The 12,329-nt window shown below is 44.7% G+C and overlaps 1 long non-coding RNA gene across 1 annotated transcript; it reads left to right on the top strand.

Moving 5' to 3' along the window:
• The first annotated feature begins 887 nt into the window (after positions 1-887).
• On the top strand, positions 888-10,920 carry LOC144639445 (uncharacterized). Its single transcript, XR_013568160.1, has 3 exons — positions 888-1,101; positions 9,838-9,909; positions 10,877-10,920. It is a non-coding gene; the product is annotated as an uncharacterized LOC144639445 (long non-coding RNA).
• Positions 10,921-12,329: the final 1,409 nt, after the last annotated feature.

A 12,329-nucleotide genomic window follows, 5' to 3' on the forward strand; every position in this document is an offset into this window, starting at 1 on the left:
AACGCAAAAACGACCTGGACAACCCCTACTTTTTTTGTTTTTAAAAGTTACTTCTCATCACATTCAATCCGTTGGGAGAATTTAAAAAATTTTCACCGAAGAAAATTAAAGAAATTTAAGATCAAAGCCATAAAAACACCAAAAAACAGGACTTTTTGAGTAGATATAGCTCAAAAACAAAGGCTGTTATTTTAAAAAAGAATAATACACAACATATTTTAGTCCTTGTTTTTAATATTTCGGCAGCTTTTATTTAACTAGTTAAAAAAATAACGCGAAAATGATCTCTTGATGGGTATCACTTGTGCGCGCGCCGTGATATCTTAAAACCCTATGGAGCCACCTAAGTGGGGTGGGGTAGGGGAGAGGGCAAAATCATAATTCTGAGAACTGGCATGGACTCCAACGAGAAAATTGGCTATAAACTGTATAAAACGATATATGAATATAAGCATCTCATCTTGCACTCGATTATAAATTTCATGAAACTAGCTTGAGTCAATGTTTTGATTTGTTTATTGATGGAGAAATATTTAAATTCAGGAATGTACTCCCTAAGTACATACAAAGATTACTCATTCCTCCGAAAATTTCGCACTTTCTTAGTCTTGTGAATATTTTGAGAAGAGAAATTAGTTTTACCCTATTATAATGAAGAGGGCGATTAAGCCTACCGAGATTTATTCACAAACGTTGCTAAAAGTCCGTAGATAGTCCGCAGTCCTTCTTGTTTAGTCCACCAGTCCAGCTTCTCAACTACCGACCGCATGTGAGACTGATTAACCAATCAAAATGATTTTTCCATATTTGTAAACCGAAAGCTGTCCTCCAGGGAATTCTGGGAAAGGCCCATCAACGCCTTCACAACAGGAAGCGATCAAATTCCATCGTATCATAAGCAGCTTGGAGGTCGATTGTTGTCGGTGGAAAAACTCTTTTCCCAGGTTAATTTGACTTCTTGTGATATCCTGCAATCATGGGGTGATTTCAGCTTTGTTCCGAGCGCGTCATCATGTAGTCTGCTCATCAAATATACCTGCAAATGAAGTTTGTGGAGAGAGTTTATATCCTCTCGTGTCGATCGATCGAAGACCATCAAAGGTATGAGCGCACTACAAAGTTTCGTTAGTTTCTTTTCTCCAAGATCCTTTGGCAAGCATTACATGCTAGCATTACTGTTTCAACTGTGCAAATGCGTGGTTTTTGACTGTCTCTATCAGGCTCAATTTTGGAAAATTATGACACCAGATTTGATACTATCACAGGTAATTTGCCTGATGAATCAATCGATGTATTCCACAATTGATTCTACAGTTGTTTCAATATCCACTGTTGAATCAAACGCGTATGATTTCACAGAAATCGGCTAAAGAATCAAGCGCTTGAATGCGGCATATTCGAAGAATCAAATGTTCATTTGTGGAATCACACGTGAAATATTATTTTGTTCATGCGAGGAATCAAACGTTTTCGAGAAACAATGCGAAGAATCATGTGCGAAAAACATGAAATCTCGTGTAGAATCATACGGTGAATTCGAAGAATCAAATAGCCATTATTATTGAATCAAAACCCGAAATTTTGGAGAATATTGCGCAAGCTTAAATGTTTATTAAAAAAAACATTTAGTGGCTTTCTTTGCTAAGTTATCAGTCACAAAGTAGGTAAGTATGTTATGTAAAAAGTTACCCCTGCTTTGAGCCAGCCACTGTTTCCGCATAAGCTGCAGCAGTGGGCATGGGTCTCCTGAGTAGTGTACTCGTCTGGAACATCCATTAATCTTCGATGGTTAACAGTGAAGTTCCTGTAAGTTATAAGGACTACAAACCTGCAACACTTGTGGTACCATCTATGCTGTCCATGTCATCACTGAGCATGCGTGCATATAAACAAATCAGATATTTCCTCTGAGCATTAATAGGTAGATAGGAATGTATCCATTTCATTGAGAAATACACTTTAATATCGACGAGCATTCTCACTTAAGAATGACGAGAACATGTAACAAGAACAACGTGGTACGAACGACTCGTACCAGGCCCCTATCGGGCAAATCATAGTCGGTGTCCAGATCTCTCTCTAATTATATCATTCTGCTCTATCTCCCCCCAAGTCTTTAGTGTTCCTTTAGTGTTCTGGAGGGGCAGTGAAGACTGATATCAGAGAATCGTAATTGTCAATTTGTAAGAACAAAACAAAACTAGAAAACATAATGTCATTCATATGAGTCATGTGGCAGTCTCATTGTTCGAGAAGTCCTTTTGCATTAAAATCCTGTAGCCGCCGCAAGGCTAGTGCAGGTTTCTTTGGCCGTGCTTGAGGTGTGCCTGAGTTCGCCGGCACTGGTGCATCCACAGGGGGAGGGGATGGTGGTTCACAAATGGGTGGTGGATCTGGGCTGGCCGGTACCGATGGATTTGCAGAAGGGTGGGGCTGTGTCATGTGCGTAGGTGGTGGCGGGGGTGCACACCCCTCTTGGTTGGGGCTGGTAAGGTTGGGACAATGCAGTGGTGTGCCAGATGGTGGTGGAGGTGGCAGCTCTGCTGGTGGTGGATTGGGCCTGGGTGGCTTGGCTGGTGTGGGGGTCAGCAGGTTAAGGTGTCGGAGGTCATCAGTGATAGTGTGCCGAGGGGGCTTGGTGTGCACAGGGATGTACTTTTTTAGGAACTTTCGGTTACGGGTGGTCATCCTGCCGGAGCCATCAACACGCACGACATACTGGTCAAACTGGCGGACCTCAATCACTACGCCTGTCTTGTCCCACTTAGTGGGGTATGGGCCTGTTTGGTTCTGGATGCGTACGTGGTTGCCAACTACCAGGGGTGGGAGTCTCTTGGTGTGCTCTGTCCATCTTTCGGCAGCTTTCATGTGGCGGTTTCGCAGAGCTTCCTCTCTCGTGGCTAGGGTGTCACTCCAGGTAGGGTGTGGTCGATAGCGGCCTGGCAGGATAGGTATAAAGTCCTTGATAGGCCTGCCGAATACACACTGTGCGGGGGAGAGCTGCGTATTAGGGTCTGGTGTGTTCCGATATTGAAGGATGGCACGCTGCAGGGAGTCGGTGTTAAGGCTGCCGTTTGGGGTAGTGTTGTCTGTGATTATCCGTTTAACTGTCTTTACACCTATCTCTGCTCTGCAGTTTGAGTGGGGGAACGCCACTGATGATAGACGGTGGTGGACACCCCACTCGTTCAGGAATTGGCATGTGGCTGCTGCAGTGAATTCCGGTCCTCCATCTGTTGCACATTCATCGGGGATGCCAAACGTAGCAAATGTGCGCCGCAGGCAGTCAATCAGGCCTTTAGATCCCTCTCGTGCTCGTTCAACAATAGGCCAGTTGGAGTAGCGATCTACCACAACGAGGTAGTTGACCCCCTTGTGGTGGAAGAAGTCAGCACAGATGCATTGGAAGGGATGAGCTGGAAGAATGGTGGGTGAGGGCGGTGCACTCGGTTGGGATGGTGCCATGCGGTTACAATGGTTGCAGGTTTCCCGTAGGGCAAGGATGGCTCGAGTGATGCCAGGCCAGAATACAGTGCTGTCAGCACGTGCTGTCATGGAGGTCACGCCTTGGTGTGCTGAGTGTAAGACGGTTAAGACATGCTGTCTGAGGGATGGTGGTATGACGATGCGATTCTTGTAAAGGATTACGCCATCGACTGTGTATAGGTGTTCGCGAAACTGATAGTACTCCCGAAGGGCAGGCGGTAGCTCATGGCGGAACTGGGGGAATCCACTCTCTATGATGTCGAGTAGCTGAGTCATGTCCCCATCACTTGTTGTAGCTAGTTTGACCCTGTCCCAGGTAACGGCCATTGTGCTCAGTGCTGAGGAAGCTGAGGATGCTAACTGGTCATCAATGTTGATTGAGCAGGTTCCTAGCCGAGGCTCGCTCTGGCGGATGCCGGCCAGGAATGAGTGTCCTGAGGCAGCTAATTGGGGTAGAACAGCCGGGGCAGTTGTGGCTGCTGCTATGTCGTCTGGCAGGATCAGCATGTCTGGTGTGGTAGTTCCTGTAGGGTGACGGGAAATGGCATCAGCGGCTTTGTGTCGAACACCGGGGATGTGTACCATTCGGAACCGGTAACGTAACGTCTTTTCCTTGAGGTTGCGTAATCTGGCGTTAGTGATCTCCTCAAGGGACCGGTCTCCAAACACCTTAAGTAGGGGCTTGTGATCCACTGCAATGATTAGGTTGCTGCAGCCCAGGACAAAAAATCGAGCTTTGTCAAGGGCATCTGCAACGGCGAGAGCTTCTCCCTCCACTGGGGCATAACGAGATTCAGCGGCATGTGTGAAGCGGCTGCCGACTAGTGCGATTTGCCAGCCGGTGTTGCAGCAGAAGGGTTCAGTGGATGGACACTGGCAGTGTTTTTGGAATAGCCAGAAACCAATGCCACTTTTGGACCAGTCGGTTGCCAGGCAGGTCGGTTTGGATTTGTCAAAGATGCGCACGCCCTCCTCAATTTCACTAATGATTACGGACTTAGATTCCTCGAAGAGCTGGTTGAGCTCATCAGTCCACTGGAAGGGAGTTCCTGGCTGGAGTAACTGTCGGAATGGCAGCATGCGTTCATTAGCAGCAAAGGCATAGGAGACCTGGTTGATGAGTCCAAACCACGAGCGTACATCAGTGATGTTGGCTGGTGTTGGGAAGTTGCTGATGGCATTGAGGTACTTTTTGCATGGCCGCACGTTGCTTGGGGTGATCTCAAATCCAGCGAACTCCACAGTGTCGGCTCCGAACACAAACTTGTCTGGGTTAAGTATGATTCCGTTGTGTCCGCAGAGGTCGAGCCAATCCACTGCCTGGAAGAAGCTCTTTTGGAGGTCATCTGCCCAAAGGAGGGTGTCATCGATGCACTTAGTTTTGTTTCGGACGTGAGAGACAATCTCGTCAAAGCGTCTCGAGTAGCCATCACCGGAGGCGATGTAGCCCTGGGGTGCTGTTTTGTAGCGGTATCGACCCCATGGGGTTATGAAAGTGGTGAGGTGGCGATCTTCCGCATGGAGGGGGACGCTGTGGTAGCCATTCCAGCAGTCAAAGACGGTCTTTTTTGTGTTACTGGGTATGGAGCGTGCTTGGTGGAAGGGGCTCTGCGTGTGGTGTGTCTCGCGTGTGGCGTGGAGGTTAAGCGCCTGGAAGTCGACTGTGCGTCGAGGCTTGCCGTTCTTTTTTGCACATACAACCATGCGGTGGCACCATGTGACAGGCTCTCCTACCGGGACTTGCTCAAGCACGCCCAGTGATACGTCCTGGTCAAGTCCTGCCTTGACATCTTCTTGCCAGTGGAGTGGTACTGGTATGGGAGTGTGGTGTGCAACTGGTTCCGCACCAGGGTCAACCATTAGCCTCATAGGGATGGTCTCCATCAGCGGTAGGGGTTGGTGCTCGCAGGTGTTGAAGGTGCTGGATCGGTAGTAATCCAGGAGCCACTGCTGCAGTTTCATCTGGTTGCTTTCCATCGCTGGAAATGGGAGTTCAGTGGGCTTGGGTGGTGGTGTTTTGCGACGTGGGCAGGTGCACGGCGAGCTGGATGCGCTCTCAGGTGCCTTGGTGCTGTCTGAGGGGGGTGTTTCTGTCGCATCGCATGCTGTGTCTGGCTTGGTCGTGCTACATGCGTGGATGGTCTCGCCCACGGTGGGAAAGTTTTTGGTGATCATGCCCAGTGCCGTGCAGGTTTCCCAGCTCAGGAAAAGTTTGTCCGAGTCACTTGTCACATACACGAGTTGGCGACTTTCAAGGGTTGCACCGGACGGAGACCTGCCTGAGAACCTGAGGATGACAGCACCCAGGATCTTGATACCATTGTTGTTCACGGCGTGCATTTGCATGGTGACTGGGATCAGTTCTCTCTCACTCAGGCCAAGGCGACGGATGACTTTTATGCTAGCTAAGCAGCTCTGGCAGCCTGTGTCAGCCATAGCAGATAGTCGTACTGGTGTCAGCCGTGATGTGGGAGGGTTGTATCCCAGCGCTGTGTAGTCCTCTGGGTGGGCAGTTGCTGTAAGCTCGATGAATGGTTGGGACTTTGATGGTTGTCGGACCCAACAATCAGTGAGGTGGCAGTATAGGTGGTGGTCAAGTTTGACTACATCTCTGCCAGAATTGTTGCTGAGGCTTGTTGCGGTGCAGAGTGAGTCGAAGATTGCACCTTCGGTGGTATTGCCACTGGGTGGGGTAGGCTGTTGGGGTTTGGTGGACTTGTTCTTGCTGTTACACACGCTTGCAAAATGGTTCGGTCGCCCACACTGTTCGCAGATTGTGCCATAAGCAGGGCAGTCAGTTCGTCTTATCCTGGTTGGGGCGCTTCTGCCATGGCCGCGCTTGTTGCAGTAATAGCATGGGTCGTTGCTGTCTCCAGCTTTACGCCGTTTAATGTCATCCTGTTTAGCACGACGGTATTGGCTGCTTGCGGCATCTACACCTTGGCTTTGCAACAGGCGGCCAGCGGATCGTTTTCCAGCCTCTTTTGCCTCTATAAATTTGAACACTTCTTCAAGGGTCATTTCCTGATTCCTTTCTCCTAGTAGATCCAGTTGTATTTCACTGTCTGCCAGGCCGCGTGTTACGACGTCGCGCAAAACATTTTCTGTGTAGTTAACTTCGATTGCACAACCAGGGCAGGTGACCAAAAATTTGCAGACGCCGGCTTGGCCGCGAAGGCGGGCACCAAAACTTCGGATCGTCTCGTCCCGGTCCTGGCGCATGTTGTGCAGTTGAACTCGGGCAACCATTGTATTTTCCTCCCTCACTGCAAGTTTTTTGATGGCCTCCATCACTTGGTCGGCAGTTTTGTCAGTGAGGGAGCCGCCTGCGTTTCGTGTGAGGTCCTTGCGAAGCTGTTCATCGCAGCACTCAAGGAGTTGGATGACTTTATCTTTTCCTGTGACGTTGGTCGCTGCGACATAGTCGCCCCAACGGGTGAGAAAATACGACCAATCCTCGCTTGACCCTGCGGCAGAGATTGTTGGGCGCCGTACTTTTTCGAGTTTGGTGTTTGGTGCAGTGTTTGGGGCGGCGCTTGGTGCGGCAGCGGCGACTACAGGAGCGGTGTGTGTGCCTGACGAGTGAACCGAGATCAAAACGGCCGCGAGCGCGTCGGTCACCTCTTCTGTTTCGTAGGTGCATTCCGGGAACGGGCACTTGTATTTCTTCGCCATCTGCTATGGTCTGACCTTGTTTGCTGTAATGGTCTGTCGCTACGGCGAAGGAAGGTTTGTTTCTGTGTGAAAACAAAGATGGCGGTCGCGGTCGATGGTTGTGTTCCGTGTGGCGTACGACGAAGAAATCTGCTTGTTGTCGGTGTTTCCTTCGCCTATTCACTGCTTGGTTGGACGTGTTCTCGTCATAGATAGGAATGTATCCATTTCATTGAGAAATACACTTTAATATCGACGAGCATTCTCACTTAAGAATGACGAGAACATGTAACAAGAACAACGTGGTACGAACGACTCGTACCAGGCCCCTATCGGGCAAATCATAGTCGGTGTCCAGATCTCTCTCTAATTATATCATTCTGCTCTAATAGGTGCGTAAAGGTACCCTTCTATCAGTTGCGTGAATGATATTGCGTACACAATTTGGCTGGATCAAATCTAAACGATTCTACGCATGGTTGTAAACTTAGGAAATAAATCGTGTGATTCCGCATAGGATTGCCTCGAAGAATAATTGTATAATATATAGATATTTTAGCCTGTTGTTTGATTCTACATACCTGTGTAATAAGTCACTGATTTAGTTGAAGCCATCGCATTTTAATATTTCCTGGTCTCGGAGGCACTAATGAAAATTACCGCATTTTACGGATTACTGTAGTGCTGGCTCAATTTCCTGGTGTAAGTATTGTGGACACGAAGTGCAGGTAGACAGTGAAGGTAACAGACTAAGGACCGGCGAAGGAGTTCTGATTATTTTATTGATATATGGGGGTAAAGTGCGACTAGTAATGAGAGGAGCTTTTCACTGCTGACTTTCATCGTGCAAACGCTGCCGACAAGCAGCATTGGGCGGATTGTCTTCCTTTAATAGAATCAAACGTTCATCTGGAATAAATATTCATTTGACAAACCACCTGAAGAATCAGGCATATAATTCATTGGAAAGTCAAATGCATGCGGTAGATTGAAAAAAATTAGAATGTATAGGCATGCAGCAGCTTTCGCTCTGTTTCGCGAAGTATTCCACGTTTTATTTACATTACTGTTTGCATGTTTAGTAGCTACTGTAGTTTATAAGACTGTGTAGCCGCACAGTCAAGTGGTAAGTGCCTCGTTTCTGTAGCCATGCGTTCTTGGGTAACATCTTTTGAGTTTTGATGGCGAAATATATTCTCTGTAAAACTGCAGCTGGTCGATTTTGTCATCCCGCTTGATTCTACAGACAATTCAAGCCTTCAGAGGAAATCGAGAAGGTTGGAATTACCGGTATACGGAAGATAAAGTTATCGATGGTTAAACGTAGTAGGAAAATGACCTGGAGGGGAATTGAAAAGATTCGAGATAGCGGAAGGTTCGAATTATCGGGATACAACTGGATTTATTTTAACTATTTTACAGGATACACAATTATTATTTTCCGAATACAACGGCGATGTATTCTTCTTTTGCGGAGAATGATGAGTAATAATACGTGTGATTCCCGCTTGATTCCACAGACCTGTGAAATACACTAGATCGTTAGTGTTTGATTCTACACAACAAAATTATTTCCGAATACAATGACATATTCTACTATTGTGGAGAATCATAAGTAATAATTCGTATGATTCTACAACTGTGCCGAACCAAACGCAAGAATCAAATGTGTGATTTGTCAGGCAAATTACCTGGGGATATATCCCCAGGGGGGTACTCGGGATTTCAAGTGACGGGGATGATCGAAGGATTTTTTTGGGGGTTTGAAATTTTCGATTCGATCAGGGTTTTTTCGGGTAGGAAAATTTGGCAAGTATTTTTTTGATTTAAGTAGGGATGTTTTTGGGTATTAAAACCAATCTGAAGATTTGTGGTAGTGCCTTGGCTGCGTAGTTCTGCGAATAGAGTGCAAACAAACGTGTTTTGCTGTTGATTTTTGAGGGGTCGATTTTTTATCTAGGGATTTTTTTGGGTTATGTTGGAAGGCCTAGGAATTTTTTTGGGTCTTTTTTGCCACCATTTGATCATCCCCGTCATTTGAAATCCCGAGTACCTCCCCCCCCCTGGGCTACTATCCTTCAAAACTCATGTTCATCGAAATCAAAACAGTCTGTAGATTTGTTTGATAGTTCTATGAGATTCCACCACTCCAATTTCCAATCCTTTTTTGGGGGAGTATGGACATTTTCTGGAACTACACATTATTATAAATTATACCACAGGGAGCCCAGACAAACTGTTTGTGTATGGACTGTGCACATTGACATTTTTATAGAGAATGTATAGAATTTACCGAATGGTTTGTAAGATTGCGTAAAATGGTGCAAAACATTAACAAATTTGTGCTGAATAAAGTGTTAAGTTTCCTACCTTTTGTGTAGTGTTGTTCTTTTGGCTCGAAATGGCGAATTTGAGTCGATTGAAGGGTATTTTGCTTTCGCTGTTTACTATACATCTAATTATATGGAAAGGGTGGAAACTCCAACAGCACCAAAGTAGAACACTTCGCCGTCATAATTGCACAGTCCATACACAAACAGTTTGTCTGGGCTCCCTGTGATTATACAAATTTTTTGATTTATGTCAAAATACATGCAGTATGTATAAAAGAAGGATTTTTCCAGAAGGTACTCAAAGATCTTAAAAAAAGTTTTTTTTTTTGTTCTTAATTCACTGTTTCTCTTTTTGTTTTTAAAGGTTAAGGGAGTTAGCTCAAGTAACCATGTCTGTGTTCAGGATGTCAAAGGGACTGTTTAGTAACATGACTTGGTTAGTTTTTATTCTCATTATTTAAGGTATCTCTAAATAGTTTAGACCTTCTCCATCTTTTGTACAGTATGCTATTAAAGCTTGCAGGTCAATGATGCATATGTCAAGCATTTAGTGTATTCCTGTATAGCATTTATCAGTAAATAGATGAAAGTGACATAAAAAAGACACCCTACATTGGCCCTTTTCAGGCTAATAAGTTAGAAACTACTTTGTGAAAGTAGTATTATTTTAAGGATGTTCGCGCCAAAATTTTCTGCTTGATAGATTTCTTTAATTTTTTTGCTGTGGTCAGATAATGAGTTACTTGTGTCAGAAATGCAAAAAAAGTTGGGGTCACCGTCTTCGTTTCAGAGAGAAAGCGTGTGGAAAACTACCCTGATTTTGAAAAATTGGCGCACGTAATTCAGCACGGTTTACAGGGTTTATAGTTAAAAATATCGAAGATGAGTAAATGGAGGCTAACGATCTAAGTCACATGTTGTAGAAGTGCGTCTGTTGCATAATTAATTCCTAGTTTCGCCATCTTTTTTGTAAAACTAAACCCTGGAAAAAACACATTTGAAACTGTCGTACGGCAAAAAGGAAAGCGCAAAAAGCTTAATTTAAACTGTCAGTGTGACAAAAAAATCAAACTTCCACTCGATAGATTTTTCATTTTCTCGCAAAACGTAGATATTAATTAACAAAAGTGATCCGTTAAGAAAAAAGTAGGGGTCACCGACCACTTAAGAGAGCAAATTGCAAGCGAAGCTAGCGGAACGGCAACCCACCCTTTATGTTCTTGGAGATTTTACTCAGCGCACACGCTCAAAGTATGACGTGGCATGGCATTGCGACATGAATTACGTGCGCAGTAGGGATGCGCATAAACAATAAGCGCGAACATCTTTAAGATACAGTTAAGTATAACAGACTACATTTACCTACTGGTATAATTAATACTTGTTTACTTGCTCCAACACAGCTTTCAAGATTAAAGGCTTCCTGTAATGTCAAGGCTATCAAAGGTAACAGTTATCTTCATACTATCTTCATACAACTTGTTAACTGGTCGAACAACAGGTCTCACTGCCAAATGTCTACTACCAGGGGTACCCTAGACTAGTGACATTACAACAATTTACAACAAGGCTTTCTACGGAACACTGACAGAATCCTATCCATTAGAGTAAGATGTAAAGAAATTTCATGCTAATTATGTTTTCTTCTCTTCTGATTTAGGAGTCCTCCTTTTCGAAGAATCAAATAGCCATTATTATTGAATCAAAACCCGAAATTTTGGAGAATATTGCGCAAGCTTAAATGTTTATTAAAAAAAACATTTAGTGGCTTTCTTTGCTAAGTTATCAGTCACAAAGTAGGTAAGTATGTTATGTAAAAAGTTACCCCTGCTTTGAGCCAGCCACTGTTTCCGCATAAGCTGCAGCAGTGGGCATGGGTCTCCTGAGTAGTGTACTCGTCTGGAACATCCATTAATCTTCGATGGTTAACAGTGAAGTTCCTGTAAGTTATAAGGACTACAAACCTGCAACACTTGTGGTACCATCTATGCTGTCCATGTCATCACTGAGCATGCGTGCATATAAACAAATCAGATATTTCCTCTGAGCATTAATAGGTGCGTAAAGGTACCCTTCTATCAGTTGCGTGAATGATATTGCGTACACAATTTGGCTGGATCAAATCTAAACGATTCTACGCATGGTTGTAAACTTAGGAAATAAATCGTGTAATTCCGCATAGGATTGCCTCGAAGAATAATTGTATAATATATAGATATTTTAGCCTGTTGTTTGATTCTACATACCTGTGTAATAAGTCACTGATTTAGTTGAAGCCATCGCATTTTAATATTTCCCGGTCTCGGAGGCACTAATGAAAATTACCGCATTTTACGGATTACTGTAGTGCTGGCTCAATTTCCTGGTGTAAGTATTGTGGACACGAAGTGCAGGTAGACAGTGAAGGTAACAGACTAAGGACCGGCGAAGGAGTTCTGATTATTTTATTGATATATGGGGGTAAAGTGCGACTAGTAATGAGAGGAGCTTTTCACTGCTGACTTTCATCGTGCAAACGCTGCCGACAAGCAGCATTGGGCGGATTGTCTTCCTTTAATAGAATCAAACGTTCATCTGGAATAAATATTCATTTGACAAACCACCTGAAGAATCAGGCATATAATTCATTGGAAAGTCAAATGCATGCGGTAGATTGAAAAAAATTAGAATGTATAGGCATGCAGCAGCTTTCGCTCTGTTTCGCGAAGTATTCCACGTTTTATTTACATTACTGTTTGCATGTTTAGTAGCTACTGTAGTTTATAAGACTGTGTAGCCGCACAGTCAAGTGGTAAGTGCCTCGTTTCTGTAGCCATGCGTTCTTGGGTAACATCTTTTGAGTTTTGATGGCGAAAT

Source organism: Oculina patagonica, chromosome 14 (genome assembly GCF_052425735.1).
Source record: "Oculina patagonica isolate OP01 chromosome 14, crgOcupat, whole genome shotgun sequence".
Lineage (NCBI taxonomy): Eukaryota > Metazoa > Cnidaria > Anthozoa > Scleractinia > Oculinidae > Oculina > Oculina patagonica.